The sequence below is a fragment of the Theobroma cacao genome, chromosome 9 (genome assembly GCF_000208745.1).
Source record: "Theobroma cacao cultivar B97-61/B2 chromosome 9, Criollo_cocoa_genome_V2, whole genome shotgun sequence".
NCBI lineage: Eukaryota > Viridiplantae > Streptophyta > Magnoliopsida > Malvales > Malvaceae > Theobroma > Theobroma cacao.
Genome location: NC_030858.1, coordinates 27,331,017 through 27,351,295, shown reverse-complemented (window position 1 = coordinate 27,351,295; position 20,279 = coordinate 27,331,017). Strand labels below are relative to the sequence as shown.

Sequence of the window (20,279 nt, the reverse complement as noted above, 5' to 3'; positions counted from 1 at the left end):
CAAGGCACATGACAGGAAATGAAATGCTATTTGCATTGCTAGACAAGAAAAAAGGAGGTACCGTATCCTTTGGTAATGATTCAAAAGGTAGAATTCATGGCATAGGAATGGTTGGTAAGAACTCTCAAACTTAAATTAGTCATGTGTTGCTGGTTAAAGGTTTGAAACATAATTTATTGAGCATTAGTCAATTGTGTGATAAAGGATTTAAGGTATGTTTTGACTCAACCAAATGTGAAGTGATAGACATAAGCACTAATAAAGTCTCATTTATAGGAAGAAGATTAAAGAATATGTATGTTGCATTTCTTGAGGATCTTGAAATGGATTGTGAAATATGTCTTGTGGCAAATGCTGAAAATGATAGTTTGTTATGGCATAGGAGATTAGGACATGTAAGCATGCATACCATGTCAAAGTTGATTAGAAAAAATTTAATTGTTGGACTACCGGATCTTAAGTTTGAAAATGATAAGATATGTGATGCTTGCCAACTAGGAAACAAGTTAGAACATCCTTTAAGACCAAGAAAGTTGTCTCCACATCTAGACCTCTTGAATTGATGCACATTGATCTATTTGGTCCAATAAGTACAACTAGTCTAGGAGGAAAATCTTATAGCTTTGTAATAGTTGATGACTACTCTAAGTACACTTTTTTTTATGCTGGAAATTCACGCAGGACCCAGCTACCCTGTTAAATTTTATTAATTAGGAAATAAAATACAAAGGAGGGGGACCTAAATCGTACCTCCAAATTACATGATCATGAGAAAATTTCGGAGAAGCATCTAGAGTAAGGAAAACCATTTTACATGCATAACTTTTGATGCTATAGTAAAACAGATATTCCCTACTATTACATTGAGACAATAAACTAAAGTAAAATTTAAAACAGAAAATGTAAATAAGAAAAACACCTAGAATGAGGTGTTTCATTTTATGACCATATTTTTTACTATTGTCATAAAATCGAAACACTCCCATATTACAAAAATTTATGTGAATAACAAAATAAGAAAAATAAACTAAGAGTACTATTCCTTTACATTCATTTAAAACGAACATAAGGAAAACTAACTTTATTTAATCTAAGAATACCTCTAAGTTGCCCTTCTGCTTCTGAAAATACCTACAGGTTCTGGTGCGTATGCCCCTGATTCCCCTCTCGATGGATGTGCAAAATCTGTAAAAAGATACCACTCAAGGATCTACGAATGGAAGTAAGCAAATACCGAGTCTTAGAGGATCCCAGATGACCCTCATTTATCATTTGTACCACTATTTTTGCATCCATTTCTATCCAAAGTCTAGTAACATTGTACTCAAGACACAAAAGTAAACCCCTGTGTAGTGCCATTAACTCTGCTTGTAATGAGTTACATTGTCCAAAATTTTCAAAAAATCCAAAAATCATGGTACCTGTATGGTCTCAAAGAAGTCCTCCTCCGGCAGCATTTTGAAAATTATGCTTGGAACTCCCATCAACATTCAACTTAAACTCACCTGTTGATGGTTTATGCCAAGACAATATTTTTTACGGATGTAGGGCTGCTTGCTAAAATATTAGACCCTATACCTGAGCAATCTGTAGATCTCCCCTCCATTGCCATCGGTGAAATTGCCTCCCATGGAATAATTGGTGGATGAGTTTGAGTACTCTCCACACCACTCTGTTAGGATACATACTAAGGTCCCTATGTTTCGCATCATTTCTTTCAACCCATAAAAACCAAAAAATGAATAATGGCATTAACGTGCGTATGTGTCATTTTTTCATATAATCACCAGAGTACAACCATGCCCATATAATCTGATCGACAGTCTGGGGATGAGCAATGTTGATTTGGAAAAATTTTGCAAATAATTCCAAACCTGTGTAGCTATTAGGCATTCCCACATGACATGCAAGAGAGACTCCTCTGAGTTACAGTGTTGGCATTTGAAAGCTAACTGGAATCCCTTAGTTTTCAGCGGTGAATCAACTGGGATCCAATCTTGTAATAACCTTCATAGAAAAAAGGAAGTAGTAAGAGGAATGCATTTATGCCAAATTAAATTGACTACAAGATTTACCGACTGTCGCTGTCGAATTATCTCCCAAGCAGACTTAGTAGTGAATTGCCCATCCAAGGTAGGTACCCAATATGCCCTATCATCACCAGGTGGATCGATCGAAATTTTTAAGATTTTCGCCACAACATCCTCTTGTAACACATTGTTCAGCTTACCCACATCCCATTTGCCATTATCATAGAAATAGCAAACTCTTGTCATAGATGATGCAAAGGATGGCAATCGACTAACCAAGGGTGTTTCACCCATCCAACAATCATGCCAGAAAAATAACTCACCCTTACCAATCCGCCACCTAGTGTATTGTTCTGTGACCGGGCAGCTAGCTAACATCTATTTCCATGTCTGTGATCACGAAGCTTTGGTTGTACACTTGGGTATATTTCCTTCCTCATAAAAATGATGCTCTACCAGCATTCATAAGTCATTGTAGGAAGGTTGAAAATGAAAAAAGACTAGCTATAGTTAGTATTAGAAGTAATCATGAAGGTGAGTTTGAAGGAGATGAATTTGTAAATTTTTGTAATGAAAAGGGGTTGGATCATAATTTTTCTGCACCTAGAACACCCCAACAAAATAGAGTTGTAGAGAAAAAAAACTAAACCTTTAAAGAAATGGCTTGAACTATGCTATGTGAGAATAATCTACCTAAATACTTTTAGGCAAAAGCTGTTAATATAGCAGCTTATATCCTTAATAGAGTATCTATAAAAGCCATGATATCAAACACTCCATACGAACTGTACAAAGGTAGGAAACCAAATATTTCTCACCTTAGGAGCTTTGGCTGTAAGTGTTTTGTATTGAACAATGGTAAACAGCCTTTAGAAAAGTTTGATGCAAAGAGTGATAAAGCTATATTTTTAGGATATGCATTAAACTCAAAAGCCTATAGAGTCTTCAACAAAAGATCTTTAACGGTTTAAGAATCCATCCATGTAGTTTTTGACGAATCCAATACCTTGCAAAAGGAAATTTTTGATGATGAACATGATACGGATGATCTTGAAAAACAAATGGAAGAGATGAGTTTGGATAATAAGAAAAATAGTGAAGAAAATGCATTAGGTAGAGAAACAGAAGCTCCACCCATAGAAACCCTGTAAAGAACTGAAAATCAGCATAATGACCTTCCAAGGAGTTGGAGATAAGCAAAAGACCACCCATAAGAACTAATCATAGGTGATATTTCACAAGGTGTTAAAACTAGGAGAGCAACAAGAGAGACTTGTCAGTTTTCAGCTTTCATATCTCAAATTGAGCCTAAAACATTTGAGGAAGTAGAAAAAGAGGAAAGTTGGATATTGGCCATGCAAGAGGAACTTGATTAATTCAAAAGAAACCATGTATGATCATTAGTCTCTAGGCTTATAAACCACCCTATTGTTGAAACAAAATGGGTGTTTAGAAATAAGGTAGATGAGCAAGGAAATGTAGTTAGAAATAAAGCTAGTTTGGTAGCCCAAGGATATAACCAAGAGAAAGGAATAGACTATGATGAAACCTTTGCACCGATTGCTAGGATAGAAGCTATAAGATTACTGCTTACATTTGCTTGCTTTATGAACTTTAAATGGATGTAAAGAATGCATTCTTAAATGGTTTCATCCAAGAAGAAGTTTATGTTGAGCAACCCCCCTGGTTTTGAGGACTTTGAAAAACTAGATCATGTTTTCAAACTTCACAAAGCCTTGTATGGATTGAAGCAAGCTCCTAGAGCTTGGTATGAGAGGCTTTCAAAATTTCTGGTTGAAAAAGACTATGTTAGAGATAGTATTGATACAACATTATTTATCAAAATATATTTAAATAATTTAATTATTGTTCAAATTTATGTGGGTGACATTGTGTTTGGTGCAACTAATGAGGCTTTATGCAAGAATTTTGCTAAAGAGATGTAGTAGGAATTTGAGATGAGCATGATGGGTGAGCTGAAGTACTTTCTTGGCTTCCAAATCAAACAAAGTGAAAAATGAATCTTCATTAACCAAGAAAGATACATGCAAGACATGCTCAAAAGATTTGATATGCTGAAGCTAAAATCAATTTGTACACCAATGAGTCCATCCACTAAACTTGATGTAGATGAAAAAGAAAAGGATGTTGATCAAAAGCTTTATAGAGGTATGATCGGATCACTACTCTATTTAATAGCCAATAGGCTTGATATCCAATTCTTTGTGTGTTTGTGTGCTCGTTTTCAATCTCAACCCAAGGAATCACACTTAACTGCTGTTAAAAGAATTTTTAGATACCTCTTATATACATAAACTTTAGGAATATGGTATCTTAGGGAATCATCCTTCAGTTTAGTTGGATATTTTGATGCAGATTTTGCTGGCAGCAAAACAGATAGAAAGAGCACTAGTGGAACCTACTAGTTTCTAGGTAGTATGCTTGTGTCATGGTCAAGCAAAAAGCAAAATTTAGTTACTCTCTCTATAGCTGAAGCCGAATATGTATCTCTAGGTAGTTGCCGTGCTCAAATATTGTGGATTAAACAACAACTAAAAGATTATGGAATTTCAATGCATAACATACCAATATATTGTGACAATACAAGTGCAATCAACATTTCAAAAAATCCTGTGTAGCATTCTAGGACTAAGCATATTGAGATTAGGCACCATTTTGTTAGAGATCACATAGTGAAAGGTGACATTAAAATCGAGTTTATAAATACTTTACATCAATTAGCTAACATCTTCACAAAACCCTTAAATGAGGATAAATTCTATGAGATTAGAAGAAATTTAAGAATGGTTAGTATGTAGGAGCTTTAAGAAAAATTTTGAAATTTTCTCAAAAGATAGTAGGCACTTAGTCGACTAAGAGAGGCACTTAGTTGACTAAGAGAGGCACTTAGTCAACTAAGAGCATTCTGTCTCTTTAAATAATAAGACTCAGTTAGTTAGAGGAGAATGAATAAAATAGTAAAAAGAAATAGTATACCTGGTGAAGGAAATGGGCACAAAATACCGCTTAGCTGAAAAATAAAATGAGAGGCAATTTTCAAATTTTGAACAGGAGAAAACTGATAATATTTAAGGGGGAGATAGACGGTTTTTGGAGAGATTAAACTGCCCATTAACTCATTTCCTCTACATCTTCTCTCCTTTGAAACCGACCCACCTGAAACTAAAACCTTTCCCACTCAAATTCTCAAAACCCTTAGTTAGAAATCTCTCAAAACAAAATGGCAAAATCCTCTCTAACCAAAGAAATTGTTAAGAAAAAGAAAGGTAAACGGCCACTGGAGGAAGGCATGTAAGCGAAAATGCAGAAGAAGAAAACAAAAATTGTGTCTGCATCTGTGAGTAAAAAATCTGCAAAATAGTAGAAAGAAAAGGAACAAAAGTCAAAGAAAAAGCAAGAGAAGGGAAAATCATCTAAGAAAAGTAATATCCCATCTTCCAAATTTAGAAATAAAGCCTATGAAGATAGATACAAGAAATTAGAGAATGCCCCTATCACTTGTGGTAAATACATTGACTGGGATAGTTTTAATGAAATTTTAGAAATTCAAACAAGTTTATCAGATTATTTTGAAGAATTAAAACTGAAGGAGTTTAGTACATTTAAGAATCGATCCTATAGTGCTAGTTTAGTTAAAAAATTTTATGCAAGTATAGCACTAGACAAGGATAAACTTGAGGACTCTGATGACTATATTGAGGATGGTGTGAATGTCTATTTGAATGGAAAGGAATTTACTATTACTACTGTAGATTTAGGAAGCTTACTCAAAATTGAATGTGAGGAGGGTGAGTTTGAGTTCCTTGAAAATTATGACCTCTTATCCATGTGGGAAATTATCATAGGGAAGAAGGAAAAATACTCCTCCAAAAGTAATGCTGGCCTTATTACAAGTCCTCAAATTAGAATTTTGCATTACTTTGTTGCTGCAAACATTCATGGTAGAAGTGGAAGTTTTAGCTACATTAGCCTCCAGGATCATCGCTAATGGAGCACGCGTTCAGTGGTGTTTCACTTAACCTGGGTAGATTTATGATTGAAAGAATGAGAGGAGCATGTAGACTAGAGAAAATAAATTTACCTTATGGAAATATCATCACATCTCTAGTGCAGAAGAAAGGTGTTTGAAGCTCTAGGTATGAAGCAGATAAAGTAAAAAGTAGAGACCAAGCCATTTACCTTGGAAGTTTACCTAAAATGGGTTATAAGCTAGATGAAGAAACCTTTGTTAAAACCCTCAAGGTTGCTTTCAGGAAAAAAACTTCTTTACCTGAACATACTGAAGCATCCTTATCTCAATTCTCTAATGAAATGCTCTTTAACCTACTCATGAGAATTGATGGAAAGCTGACTGACCAAGCAGTAAGGATGCTGAAAATTGAAGAGAAATTGGTAGAGCTTGAAAATGTGTTGAAGGAAAAAGGAAAAATACCTTTTGAACCTACAATTGTAGATACCTCTACAAGTCCAAGTCTTACAGAAAGCCAAGGTGTTGAAGGTTCTCCTTTTCAGGACGAGGGTTATGAACTTGAAGTGGATCAACCAAGAAAAACCCCCTCACTGGAGCCTCAAAAGGAAGTTGAGTCAGAACAAGGAACTGAGGTGGTTGGCTCACTTGATGAAAATCCCCCATCCCCTCTAGAACCTCAAAAAGAGCAGTCTTCTCCTCCTCATTCTGAGAAAGTATCCATCATGGACATTTTCATCAAATGGTTAAAGAAGAACAGGTAGAAAAGGAAGCAGCTAAAGCTTAAGCACAAAAGTCTGCATCCACTAAACCAACTCTCACAGCAGAAAAATAATCAGGTAAAGGAAAAGAAAAAGCTGCTGCAGCTCCACAAGCCAAATCAAAGCCTTTTGGCAAAGGCATGAAAACAATGGCAACTAAGAATAAATTCCTTAAAAGAAAAAAATGCTCCAGAATTATTGAAAAGGCTAAACCAACAACTATTTCCTCTCTTTAAGACCCCTTGAAAATTTTTGACAAATTATCCCCTGAACAATCACCATAAAAATCACCACCAGAACCCTTTCTTGAACCTCTAAATGTTATTTATGGCACTGATAAATCTACTCCTTCAGCCTCTTCAGAGGATTGAAACCCCCCTTAGAGTTGATGATGACAAAAAGGGGGAGAATTAGGCGAAAGGAAACTAAGGAGATAGAAAGAAGGTAGAAAAGAACTAGGGGTAATTTAGGAATATTGATTATTGTTTTTATTTTCTTGCTATTTTTTACTTTGACAGTTGACCAATTAAATTTAACTTTAATGTTAGATGTTTTTGAATGCTGAAAGACATTGTGGTTTATTGTTGTTTATGTTTAGAAGTTGATGGTTGAATATTTAAATATGTTATTGGAGTATTTACCATTGAGTTTATGCTGCTGCTTTGGTGCTGATATTGAGCTGTTATGCTGATCATTAATAGTTGTTATGATATTGTGAGTGAAATTTGGATGAAAATAAATATGAATGCTGATATTTTTGACTAGATGGTTTATGGCATTTAGCTATGGAATAAATTAAGTCTGAAAACAATATGACGGACAGCAAGCTGAAATAGTAATAATGTTCTGTCACCCTGTCACTTACTGCTTATTATTCTATAGACCTGTATAAATATATTCTGTCATCAATTTGAACCCTTACATGTCATTTTCTATATGACAAGAATAAAAACATGCTGAAGTGAATAATAAAACTATGCACACACTAAGGGGGAACAGACACTTAGAGGGAGGAAAACCTCCATTTTGTGCAGAACTGAAAAAGAATAAAAAGACATTATGCTGTTAATCAAGGAATGTTTTGTTATCATCAAAAAAGGGGAGATTGTTGGCTCCATTAGTTTTTGATGATAATTAAACATTCTCATTCATTTATGTCTAATATTTCTACTTGAATGTGGAGGACAAAAATTGTATATGAATAATTAATCAATCATTCAAATGCACATATCAAAGAGCATAAGAATAAGGAAGTCACAATTGATCAACAAAGTAGAAGCCCCCTAGTCGATTAATGAAGAGTTAGTTAGCTAAGATTTAAACCAGAAGTTGGCGGGCTGAAGAGAATTGAGAGATAGAAAAAACTTAGTCAACCAAGGAATAAGTTAGTCGACTAAGAAGTTACTACTAGAAATTTGGACTTTAAGACAGAACCAACTTAGTCGACCAAGAAATAAGTTAGTCGACTAAATGCTTACTGCTAGAAACTGGAAACAGAAAATAGAGACAGCTTAGTCGACTAAGACATAAGTTAGTCGACTAAGAGCATTCTGCCAGAAAATTTGAATTGTGCACTAGAAGACAGATTAACAGCTAAAACTGCAACAAAACTGTTTTCAACAGTCAGAAACTGTCTAACTCACTTCAGAGCTGATTTTTCAAGTATAAAAGAGGGTTCCAACGGCTAGAAATGCATTGAAGACTTCTAAGAACCAAAAAGAGCTAAAAAACCTTAAAATATTTGCTGCTCATTTACTACACTCAACTCCTATCTTTGTAATTGTGAACTTCACATCACTTGGTACCACTTAGATCAACCTTGTTATCATAGGTACACTCTTATCACTTCTCTCTTTGTATTCTTAGAGTGAGCGAGTCACTCTAAGGGATTGATTCAAACTAAGATTGCTTGATTGAGTATAGGTTCTAACTTAGCCTTGAAAAGTTAGGTGTTGGGTTTTAGTTGATCCCGGTAAAAACTATTGTGAAAGGTTTTGGCTAAGCCTGGTAAAAGCCATTGTAAAAGCTTGGTGAAAGTTGTGAGTTTCACTGTTCTTAGTGGATTGATTGGAAAATCCTTGATTGAAAAATGAAGGTAGTGGATGTAGGTCTTGGACCGAACCACTCTAAAATCTTGCGCATTGTCTACTCTGTTTTTATTTTCATTGAATTTCAAATTAGTTCTTTATCTTGCCAAGAGCCAAAAAATGTTATTCACGCCCTCTAGCACATTTACTTGGGACCAACAGCTGTAGTAACATCAGTTGTTGCTCCAACATCATGAACAACCAGAACATTCGGAGTGGCTCTAGGATCAACTCTAACATCATAAACAACCTCAACATTTAGAGTAGCTCCAGCATCAACTCTTATATCATGAACAACTTCAACAGTAGGAATAACCTTAGTGTCAAGAACAACCTTATCTTGAGTAGCCTAGGGAGTAAGAATGATCTTGGTTTGAAAAAGAAAAATGAAACAACATCAATTAGACTAGCAGAGTAATATGTTTTTACTTGGTTTATATTGGAACTTGAGTATGAGGGGGAAATAAAGCATCCAAATCAAAAAAATTGTCTAAAAAGCCTAGATATACAACTGGCGTTCTTAAAAAAGTAACAACACCCTCAACTTCAACCTTATCAACATTAATAGACTCGTTATTTGATTCGTCATTACGTTTAAATCACATGATTCCTCCTTAGTCTTAACTTCATAAATCTCTTCCTTTTCAACTGAGTTAAGTTCTATTCTAGTAGTTCGTTCTCTCTAAAAAACCAAAATGAGGAAATGAATTTAATAAAAAAGGTCAAAAAGGAAGCAAATGATGAACTTACTTTTCGATGCACATGTTTTGTTCAATGAGTAAGAGCATGAAGAGCAGCATGCTCTTCATCATGAAGAATGTAGAGATAAGCTTTTGGGGTTAGCTAAAGGCACACTAAAAAATCTCCATTCTTCAAGACAGTCTCTCCAATAAGCAAACCATTTAGAAGTATGGATACCAACTTTATCAAAAGTTGGGATAGTACAATTCTTAAGTTTATTTAAATGGATTTGAAGTCTTACCATGATAGATGAAGAAACACAAGAAGAAAAATTGATAAATGAAGAAGAGTCAGGCGACGTTGGTAGGTCAAACCCAAATTAGTGTGCCACTTTGTAAAGATAGTAAACCTCGACACAAAGAAAGTCTTTGTCTCCACCTGAACTAGCATTCTCAAAATCATAGAAGGTAATTAAGAACTGTGAACCTATACACAAAAGTTAATAACTCATGAGCTCATTTTTCTAGGCTGTAATGAAAGGCAATCATAATAAATTCTAAGATCATCAAATCCTTTTTTAAATTGCACATAAGGTCTAGGATTGAATTTTTTTGTCACATTTATCACTTCAAGAGCATTACCTCTTAAAATTTGATCATGCTATGCCTAATCCCTAAGGGTTATTCACAGAAAAAGATGCAAAAGGATATGCATTAGGCACAAGAGTGCAGGTATCTAAACCTTTCCCATAAGCACATCTACTAAAGAAAGCATACACATAAGCCAAAATTTTATAATGCCCAATTGATTTGGTAGTCTTGAGTTGACACAAGTTTATCCTTTTATATAGAAATCCATAATATAGTGGAGTAAGACGAAAATGTATTTCATTGACAATTTTTATTGCTAATGGAACAATTGTTGAAGAGATACCATCGTCTGGAAACCCTGAAAGTGTATGTCATCCTAACCAAAAAATTAATAAAGCCACTAACTCGTGCTCATGGTCTAGGTAATCAAGAAAACTAATTTCAACTCCTTTAGCATTAAACTTTTTATAAAATACCCTTAGCCAATTGGAGAACCATGCAACCTTTGAAGTTTAACTTAAACTCTTAAGTAAATCAAGAATAAAGAGTCTCGAATATATACCTTTTCTTCAAAAAGCTTGATCAAGTGAAAATCATGCTTCCCCATGCAAAGAAATTCCAAGAGAACACACATATCTTCCAAAGTAAAGGTTAACTCACCTTAAGCTGTAATCATAGTATGAGAAAAAATACTTCACCGTGCAAGAATGGCATGCCATACATCTACTTTTTCTCTTTATGAATGTTGAGCTTGGAGGTGACACATACAACATCAAGTATTCTAACAATTGAGAGAAGTTTATCATAAATAAGATTCTTCAACACATTGTTTACCCACTCATCTTAGCCATGAATAAATTGAGAATTGGAGCCTAACTTAGTAGTGGAAGTAAACACTCACAATATTCAAACTTGAACTTCAGAATTGATTCTCTTGGGATACGAATTCTCTAATGAAGAGGTGCTTTTAAGCATAGATGATTCCAAATATCCAATGAGTTCAGAAAGATGTTCGTTAACCTATTTGGTATGGACTTCTTCTAAAAAACCATCTTCTCCACTTTCTCTAATAACTCCATCTTTCCAGTTAGGAGCAAGAGGAACTTCACCAGGCTTTCCTACTCTAAACTTTTTGGAAAGAACTACTTCAAAAGCAATATTCTTCCTTTTATATTCAGTGATCTTTTTCTTCATTGCAGCCCTTTTAGATTCACCATATTGGATCTTTGGAGTAAAACGCGTCTTAGAAAGATAAAAAAAGGAAGTCTACAAACATGACCATGGAAAATGAGATAAGTATATGTATACAATAATTTTTCATTTATCTATTTATTAAGCATAAAAAGTAAAAAACTACAAAATAACAACAAATAAAAAAACTTGTGGCACTTCAAATAAAAAAGCTCATGTCACTTGACACAAAAGTCCTACGTGCATGGATTCCATGAGCATAGGTATATGATAAAATCCTGTGTGCATGGGGTTACTATTCAAAGAAATATATATAATTAATTTGTTTATTTCTTTTTGCTGTGTTCTTTTCTAAAGTCAAACAATTTGTTTGTTTGCTTGAACATATATATATATATATATATATTCTCTTTCAATCAAAGAGCTTCATCTCATGCAAGAAAATTTTCTTCTTTCATATTTCAATGAAAAAAGATTTCATGCAGGGCGCAATAAGCAAGAGAAATTCAAATTTTTTTGAAAAGTAAGAAAAGTACAAGTGAAAAAAAAAGAAGAGAAAACAAGAAATTACAAGAAGTAGAACAAAAACTTACCTGCTCAAAAAGATTTGCAAAAAAATTGACTTTGCTCTGAATTTTGTTTTGCTTTGAATTTTGCTTTACTTTAAATTTGAATGAAGAAAATTATTCATAGTAGTTTCGTATTTATAGGAGACATAAAATCAAGGTTTTTTTATGAAAAAGATTAACTTTCCTTCTTTTTTTTTTTTGAGAATTACACAATTTATTGCTTGATGTCACGTAAGAAAACTATGGGTTCTTATGTTTACAAAAATAGAAAATGAATAAAATAAAATAAAAAACTGAAACTCTTACTTCTCAACTTAGAGATATTAAGGAAAATAATTAACTCTTGAATATATAGCCAAACAAGCATTAAGACATGTTCAATACTCATCCAACCAATATCCAAGTAGCAGCCCGCACATGGGCAAACAAAATTTCAGACATAGATATACGAAAAATTAATAAGCCTACATGGATTCCTTCTGCATTAAATTCACAATGCTTACCCAAATACTCCATTTATTCAAGAGAATACACATGTTGTCCGAAACTTAATCACACAAATCTACTCATGTTCGAACGTTTTCCACATTTCCTTCTATAATTTGTATCTTGAAAATCTTATTTTATATGAAAAATATATTATTACATAATCAATCAAATATTGCATAAGATATTGGTATCACACCTTATACAAGAGAAGAACATGTTACTACCTAGGGCATTACTACCTAAGGTATTACTACCTAAAGCATTACTGTTTAATGTGTCACTACCTAAGGCGTTACAACATAAAGTGTTATAATACAATGTGTTATAGTAAAAAAATAAAATTGTTCTCTAAATTAATGCATAAGAATTTTTTTTAAGTTAAAATTCTTATGTAGAGCGCAAAGCACATATACTAGATTTGGTTATTATTTATTCTCATTAAAATTGTTTCACATCATGATGCTATACAGAGAATAATGAGAACAACTAGATTAAGTGAAGTACTACTTCAAGCAAAACAATTAGAACAAGTGAAATACTACTTCAGACAAAACAACTAAAACAAGTGATGCACTACTTCACGTAGAACAGCTATAATAAAAAGAGTACTACTCCATGTTGAACAACTAATACAATTAAACAACTATTTCGCACAAAATAACCACTTCACACTGATGGTAGTGAAAGCAACCCAGAATAAGTAGCATGTTATATTACCAGTCAGCATTTTCATCAGTAAAGCATTTTCATTTGAAACTTTTCTTATTATTATTTTTTATTTCTTGTATTTCTTCTATTCCCAGCTCACATTTGACATGAATATATTCAAATACTAATATTGAAATGTTTTAAAATGTACTAAATCTATTTAAATTTTATTATACAATGAAAAAACAAACACAAATTGTATTTCAAAGTAATGAAAAATGAAAAATGAATACAAATGTTCAAATCCATATAAAAATCCATAAATCCAACATATACAAAGATAGAAAATAATTATACCCCAAATCTATTTTTCGCTATGCCTCTTCCGTATCATTAAAAGAAAGTGTATACAACTCTATTTGTGGCTGTGCCTATGGCTGCAGCTCTTGTGATGAAGACCCTAGAATAGGTGAAAACCTATAAAGGATCATTTTAAAGGTTGCTTAGATACTCAATATCTTGGCATCGATATTTTTCATTAAGTCATTCATTTGTTGATAACCCTCGGGTTTGGGAAGAGGTGCTCGCGTAGAATTACCAAAATTGATCAAACCATAAGTAAACTCCAACATCATAGTTGAAGCAAGTGTTTTAGTAGCCAGTGTCCTGCTGCCAAACCCATAGACATGGGTCTGACTGGTTTGCAGACCTTTTATCACCTCCAACCATGCTACCAAATCAAATTCTGATTAAGGCAATGGATCTACATTGTACTTTTATGATAAAACAAAAACATATGGTTCCTATAAACAAAAAAAGATCTGAAATATACTTAGATTATTAAGAAACATATATACATATAGAACTATATCATGAACAAAAAACGAGTCAATTTTATTACTTAAGCTCACAGTGTTGGACTTGTTGTCCATAAAGTCATTAACACCTTTCTATCGCTTGTGAATGTGCTCAAAGAGCTCAGTAAATGTCATCGGTCTTTGTAGTGTCTAGGACTACAATCACAATTATATCAACCATCACAATAAATCCATCATCCGAACATGTCACCAATAACATTAATCACAACAACAAGCATGGATAAACCTAACATATTGAAAACACACAAAATTGTCACCAAAACAATAAAAACATGAAATATATAAAGCACAACCACTTGTTTTCGCAATCTTAAACAACACTACAACAGTAAAAAGCTTTTAACATTGTTCTAATACACAAATTAAGAACATGTACCATTCTTTTCTGATAAACTACAAATAGTAAATAACTACCTGTGTGTTTAGATTTGTTGTCGTCCTTCTCAGATATGCGGTTATGTCGAGCCTTTTGTGATCAATATTGCCACCCAAGTTTTGACCAAACATCATTGACAAGCTTGTCCTAAACCTTAATAGCGACATAGGTGTGCGCCTTCCCTTTTTTCAAATAGATATCATCAGTATCACCGACCTCTATAATAGGTTTGTTGCACTCATCCGCTAACAAATCCTTTCAACTAGTCCTTGCAAATTTTCTTCCATATCATGTGGACCATTGAAACATCTATAAGAGCCTACTTGAAAGACTTTTATTTTAAAAATTATAATAAATTAGTGTTATGAAAAAAATATATAGTATACAAAATAAAGATTTATATTTTAACCTATTGAAGACAACATTGTACTGAAAATTTATGCCACATATAATCTTTCACCTTGACAAGAACTTTGGTCCATGTAGGCTATGCCCCACTGAAGTGACTCATGACTATTTTGGTGATGAGTAGAGTTATTTTAGTCTTTGCAAAGGTATTACAAAATTAGTACATATTTATTATAACGCATTAACGAATTTAACTTTATGAATGAAACTAGATAATTTTTATAAATTATCTTTCTTTGATAAGATTCAAATATATATATCGATCTAGATTGATGGGACTTAACAAACTTATATTGGGCCTCGACGTCGAGACTACGATGCAGAGTTTGATGCACCAACATCAGTAGCACTAAAGTTACCAACTTGTGCAAACGTAAGAGGTGAAAACTCTAAAGGGGCTTAAACTAAAGTAGTAGGCAATGTAGACATTAGCATGGACGACATAAAGGGTGTAAAAGTGACCACCAGTGTTGTGGTTGATAGAGGTGGCACCTTGATAACTTTATTATATAGAGTTATTTAGCCATATTTTGGATTTTAAAATAGCTAAGTCCTCTTATTTTAAGTCGATTTTAGATAGTATTTTATGTTTTTATTTAATTAGTTTAAAGCCTGTTAACTTTTTCAATTTAAGTACTTCTAGTTCATTTTCATGTTGAAAGTCTTAATTTAAGCCAATACTGATTTAGTCTTTGTCTTTGTAGGTTTTCAAATGCATGCAGTTAAATGGTGATGAACTATGCAATGGAGACTAAGTGCATATTTCCATTGATGATGAACTAAATTCATTTTCTAGGATTATGGTTTATTTCAATATGTAGTTTGAGTATCTGATTTTTCTTTGCTTAGCATTAATGGGTATTGTATGGTTAATTCAAATCCATTTTTAATACTTTTCACTACTTGATCACCAAGTGAGATAATCAAGGTCTCTAAATCCAACTTGACAAAGGGAGTTTAGATTAGACCATTGATTTGAATAACTTGTGTTTAATTCACGTAAAGATTAGGTGTTAGATTCGTGTTTAGGATAGACATATACCCAAATATCATAGGCAGCTAAATTAGAACATAAACTTAATGAGCTTTTTTCTTAACTAATTTACATAGACATATGGAATTAATGTTGAAAAGTATGTGTGCAAGAATATGGACATATGCTTGTACTTAAAATTGGATTTTATGTTAGCTATTCACCCTATTAATATAAGTTTAAAGGAAGAGATTAAATTCGAATGAAATATTAACAGACACCATGATCCTTAGTTTAAACTAATAGTTTATTTAGCAAAACTACATTCATATCCTTAGTTTAGTTTCATTGGTAAATTTTACATTAATTAAGTATTCAAAATTGAGTTGCTTGGATATGATAAATTTTGTTAAAAATTTAATACTGAGTAAAAGTTTAGGGGCAAATCTTTGTGTCATATGATACTTGACTTACCTCTATATTACTTGAGTGATATGTATACTTGCATAAAAAAAATCAAATAACACACCTTTGTTGGCGTAAGTGAAGCATTTACGCCACTCAATTCTTCTCGACAACTTAAAGTAGTCTTGGGCATAACCATCTCACAATAATTTATCAACAGAGAATAAGAGAATCTATTATTCTCAATTGTCGATAAATGTAATACATAATAATTGAACAACATATCAATACAAAACTAAAAAAGATGTAAATTAGTTTAACAAGAATTTAGAACAAAATGACATAAATAAACAAATCACCTTCAAAAATTTTAAATGTCAACATCCTTACATCATTAATAAGGGAAAAAATCGATCATCAATCATCATTCGAACAAAAAAACTTTTTTTCTTTATTCTTATCTTCATCATGAGGGTTTAGCGAAGTCTATGGGATGTCTAATTTGGTTTCAAACAAGTGAAACTCAATTACTCTTCCATGAGCAACCTTTTTGGAGGCAAATAGGTTGTTGTACCTTTTTTTTTTCATCATTATGGGAGAAATTAATGTTGAAGGCTTCTAGTGCTTTTTGCGATTTTTGAACTTTGGATGTTGCTAATGCTTTTTCTTTTTCTTCTCTTGATTTCTTGGGGGTCATCGAATGAGGTTTGGGTGTTAGAAATTGAGTTTAAAGGTTGTTTTAGATTGAAAAATCAAGGGTTTGGAAACAAAGGTTTAATGCTTTTGTTGAACTAACTTTTTTCTTAAGAAAAAAAACGGTTTTAAGAAACAACCACAAGGAGTGAATTTTTTTGTTTGAAGATGAAGACTTCTGTTCAAAAGATGAAGATTGTCTAGTTTTCAGGGGTTGTTTTTCATGAAATTGAAATGTTTGAAAGAGAATCTTGAAGGAATGTGATACTTGATAAAATTCTGATGAAGAAGAATCGTGTGTTGAAGTGTGAAGTTCAAACATTTTTAGCCTTATGAACAGTTTGGAATTGACCTTAAATATTCATGTCGGTTCATTTGCCTTAACTTTTTATTAAGATTCCCTCCATTTTCAAGAATCGTTCTTTACAAAAGGAAAGGTCGATTCTTAAGAATAAAAAAATCTTTAGGGGAATTTTGTATTTTCAAAAGTCGATTCTCATTTGATGAGAGATCAATTCCCATGAGACAAAGGAGCAATAATTTACTACTACTTTGCACACAAATGATTCTATGATGAGAAAACCATTTTTGCACTTAATTATTTAAATAGAAATTTTTTTGAAAGATGCAATGGCTTCAACAGCATCGATCTTTTTGACTTTGGTAATGCTTATGCAAGAAATGTTATGCAGATGCACCAATTCAATTCATCATTCAAATAAATACAATTAGAAAGAGCACTTACTAAACTTTCTTTATATACCAAAAGAAATGAAAGTCAACAGATTTACCTATTCAAATTTTAATGAAACATTGACAAGTCAAAAGACATTGCCATCATTCTCACTTACGTTTTCACTATATGCTTAGAGTGCAACTAATCTTCGAGATCTCGACCCTCCTTAATCTAATTTTTCTACAAGAATCAATTTCATTTGATTTTGGTATCCAAGTTTCTTTGGATCCTTCTCATTAGTCACAACCACAAGATTTCTCTTATGAAATCCACTCAGTCATTTTCCTTTGTAACATTCTTGAGAGCATATATCAACTTTTCATTTTCTTTTTGCAAAGTATCAAGGTTTTTTCACAAATATCAAAATCAATTTTTGACATTTTATTTTCATTTCTCAAATCAAGTTTGGCATTCTTTAAAAATTCATATTCAACATTGAGGCTTGTAATCTTTTCCTCATATTTCAAATTCATTTTCTTATAATTACAAGAAAGTTCATTACGGGCATTGTCACGATCCGGAACTCCCCATCGAGCCCGTGACAACCGCCGCGAGGCCTCGACAAACATTCTTCACCCCGAATGCTGATCGAAACCCCGCAAGTCTTAGCATCAACTTCCGCATCTCCTCGGTGAGCAACAATTATTAAATCTCGCATTTAAAAAAATCATGAGTCATTTTCAAATAAGAACAATAAAATATTATTTCCTGGCTCATAAGGGTATTTTCGTAATTTTTCGTCAAAAATCTCAAAACTTGCTAAAAATGTAGTAAGTAAGCAGAAAATATATATTTAATGATTTAAAAACAAAATAAGTATCTAAAACGTTCATTTGAAAGCAAATTGTTAACAACAAGTACTATTCAAAAATAATCAATAAAATATTCTATTTTCTCATAAAATAAATTTTTATAGAAATATTCGTAAATAAATTTTCGCACATGAAAGTAAAGTAAAAATTGTATGAATAGAAATACAGATAACCAAAATATAAGTCTTGATCTGCAATGACACGTGGGCCCCAATTGACCAAGAGGATGTAAGATTGTGAACTCTTACTTTCTATAATGCAGTTCCGAGCTTAGTTCTCGTCCTACTCGATTATCTACAAACTATCGTGAGCCTGAAAAATGTATAGGAAGAAGGGGTGAGATTTTATAATCCCAGTGAGTAAACAGATACCATCTAAAGTATCTAAAGTCGAGTAAATGGAGACAATTAAAATAAGTCATCATATTGTAATTTCATTACCTTTCAGTTCATTTCAACCAAATAAAATCAATCCATATAAATCGAGTAATCAACTTGGCTTATGAATTTCTTAAAACTTTGGCCCGTGCCAAAACTCATACTCGGTGATACCTTGCGCAGGGCATCCAACCGAGTCCGCCAAGGCTGTTAAAATTTTGTCTACACTTAAAATATATTTTTAGTTTGAGAAAAATACAGCCGTTCCTTGGCGTTGGCTGAGTTCCCCTTCACGTGGTGGTTTGGCGTGAAGTGAACCCTAAGCTTTACCCTAGGAGATACCCTACGCGCCTCTCCGTTCGAGGTAATAATACAATGGAGTTTACCGTGCCCCTCTAATAGACTGGTCCACGGAACTCCCTCTACAGTAAATAATTAATATGTACTCCATCAATTCAATAAAATTCATTCTAGCATGGCATGACAATTTATCGCAATCTAGCCTCTCAAGGTTGAATACACAATACAAATAATTCTGACACCAAAATCAGTTTAGCCATTCATGCTCATATATTGTCATAAGCCATTCAATTTAAAACCATAAATTTACAACACAAGCAGGCAGTATCCAATTACTCTATTTTCAAAACCAATATTCGATTTTCCAGAAAATTTATAAAATCATTTTATAAAATCAAAATTTCTCTTAAAACATACCAATTTACCATTTAAACCCATTTTTCATAAAATCACATAGTTGTCTAAAACTACTCTAGATAATTAAGACGATAATAAATTTACTCACAGTATTAGGAGTAGAAATACTCCTATCTTCTACCATCGGGTGCAGTCTCTTACCCGAAACAATTGACTCACCACCTATCCATAATCCATGACACAAAATTTAATAAATTGTGTCAATTTATCATAAATTATTTCAGGCTCTTATCCATGCGTATGCACTAGATAGGATTTGAAATGTCTAGACAATCGCTTAATTGCGGTGTCCGACCTAACTCTCCTATACACGGTGTAAATTCCTAAAATCCCCAATTCGACTCCAATTCCATCCATTTTAATTTCAATTATCCAATTATATCCACAATACCTCAATGACAGTGAATTTGGTCCAATTTATCAGTTCGGACTATAAATTACGCTTTTACCCCTAGTGGGTAAAAATTTCAATTTATTGCACCGAAAATTCCCATTTAATTTCCAACCTCATAATTCATCATTTTTCCACCCAATTCTCTTAAAATAAAGTCAACCTCATCCTCGCATACCATTGGCTAGATTCAGCTTAGAGAAATTCATGGAGAATATAAATATTTTTCTTGTTGTTTTACTCATAAACATGCTAAACAAACACTAAACACTAACATAGCTTAAAATCAAATTTATCTAACAACTTTCTCTCTCTAAACCCATATGACCAGAATTGAAATCATCCTCAAATCACATGATTCAACCATGGAAAATGATGGGAAATGCATGGCAAAGGTAAAGCACAAGACAAATTTAAGAAATGTTACCTTTTTTTCACTTGATTTTTGAATTTCCACCTATTTTCCCTGTAAATTTCTT

The 20,279-nt window shown here is 32.9% G+C and overlaps 1 long non-coding RNA gene across 1 annotated transcript; it reads right to left on the bottom strand.

The window, feature by feature from the left end:
* Nucleotides 18,508-20,251, bottom strand: LOC108663396. Its single transcript, XR_001929379.1, has 3 exons — nucleotides 20,228-20,251; nucleotides 19,498-19,571; nucleotides 18,508-18,627 (listed from the first exon to the last, which is right to left on the bottom strand). It is a non-coding gene; the product is annotated as an uncharacterized LOC108663396 (long non-coding RNA).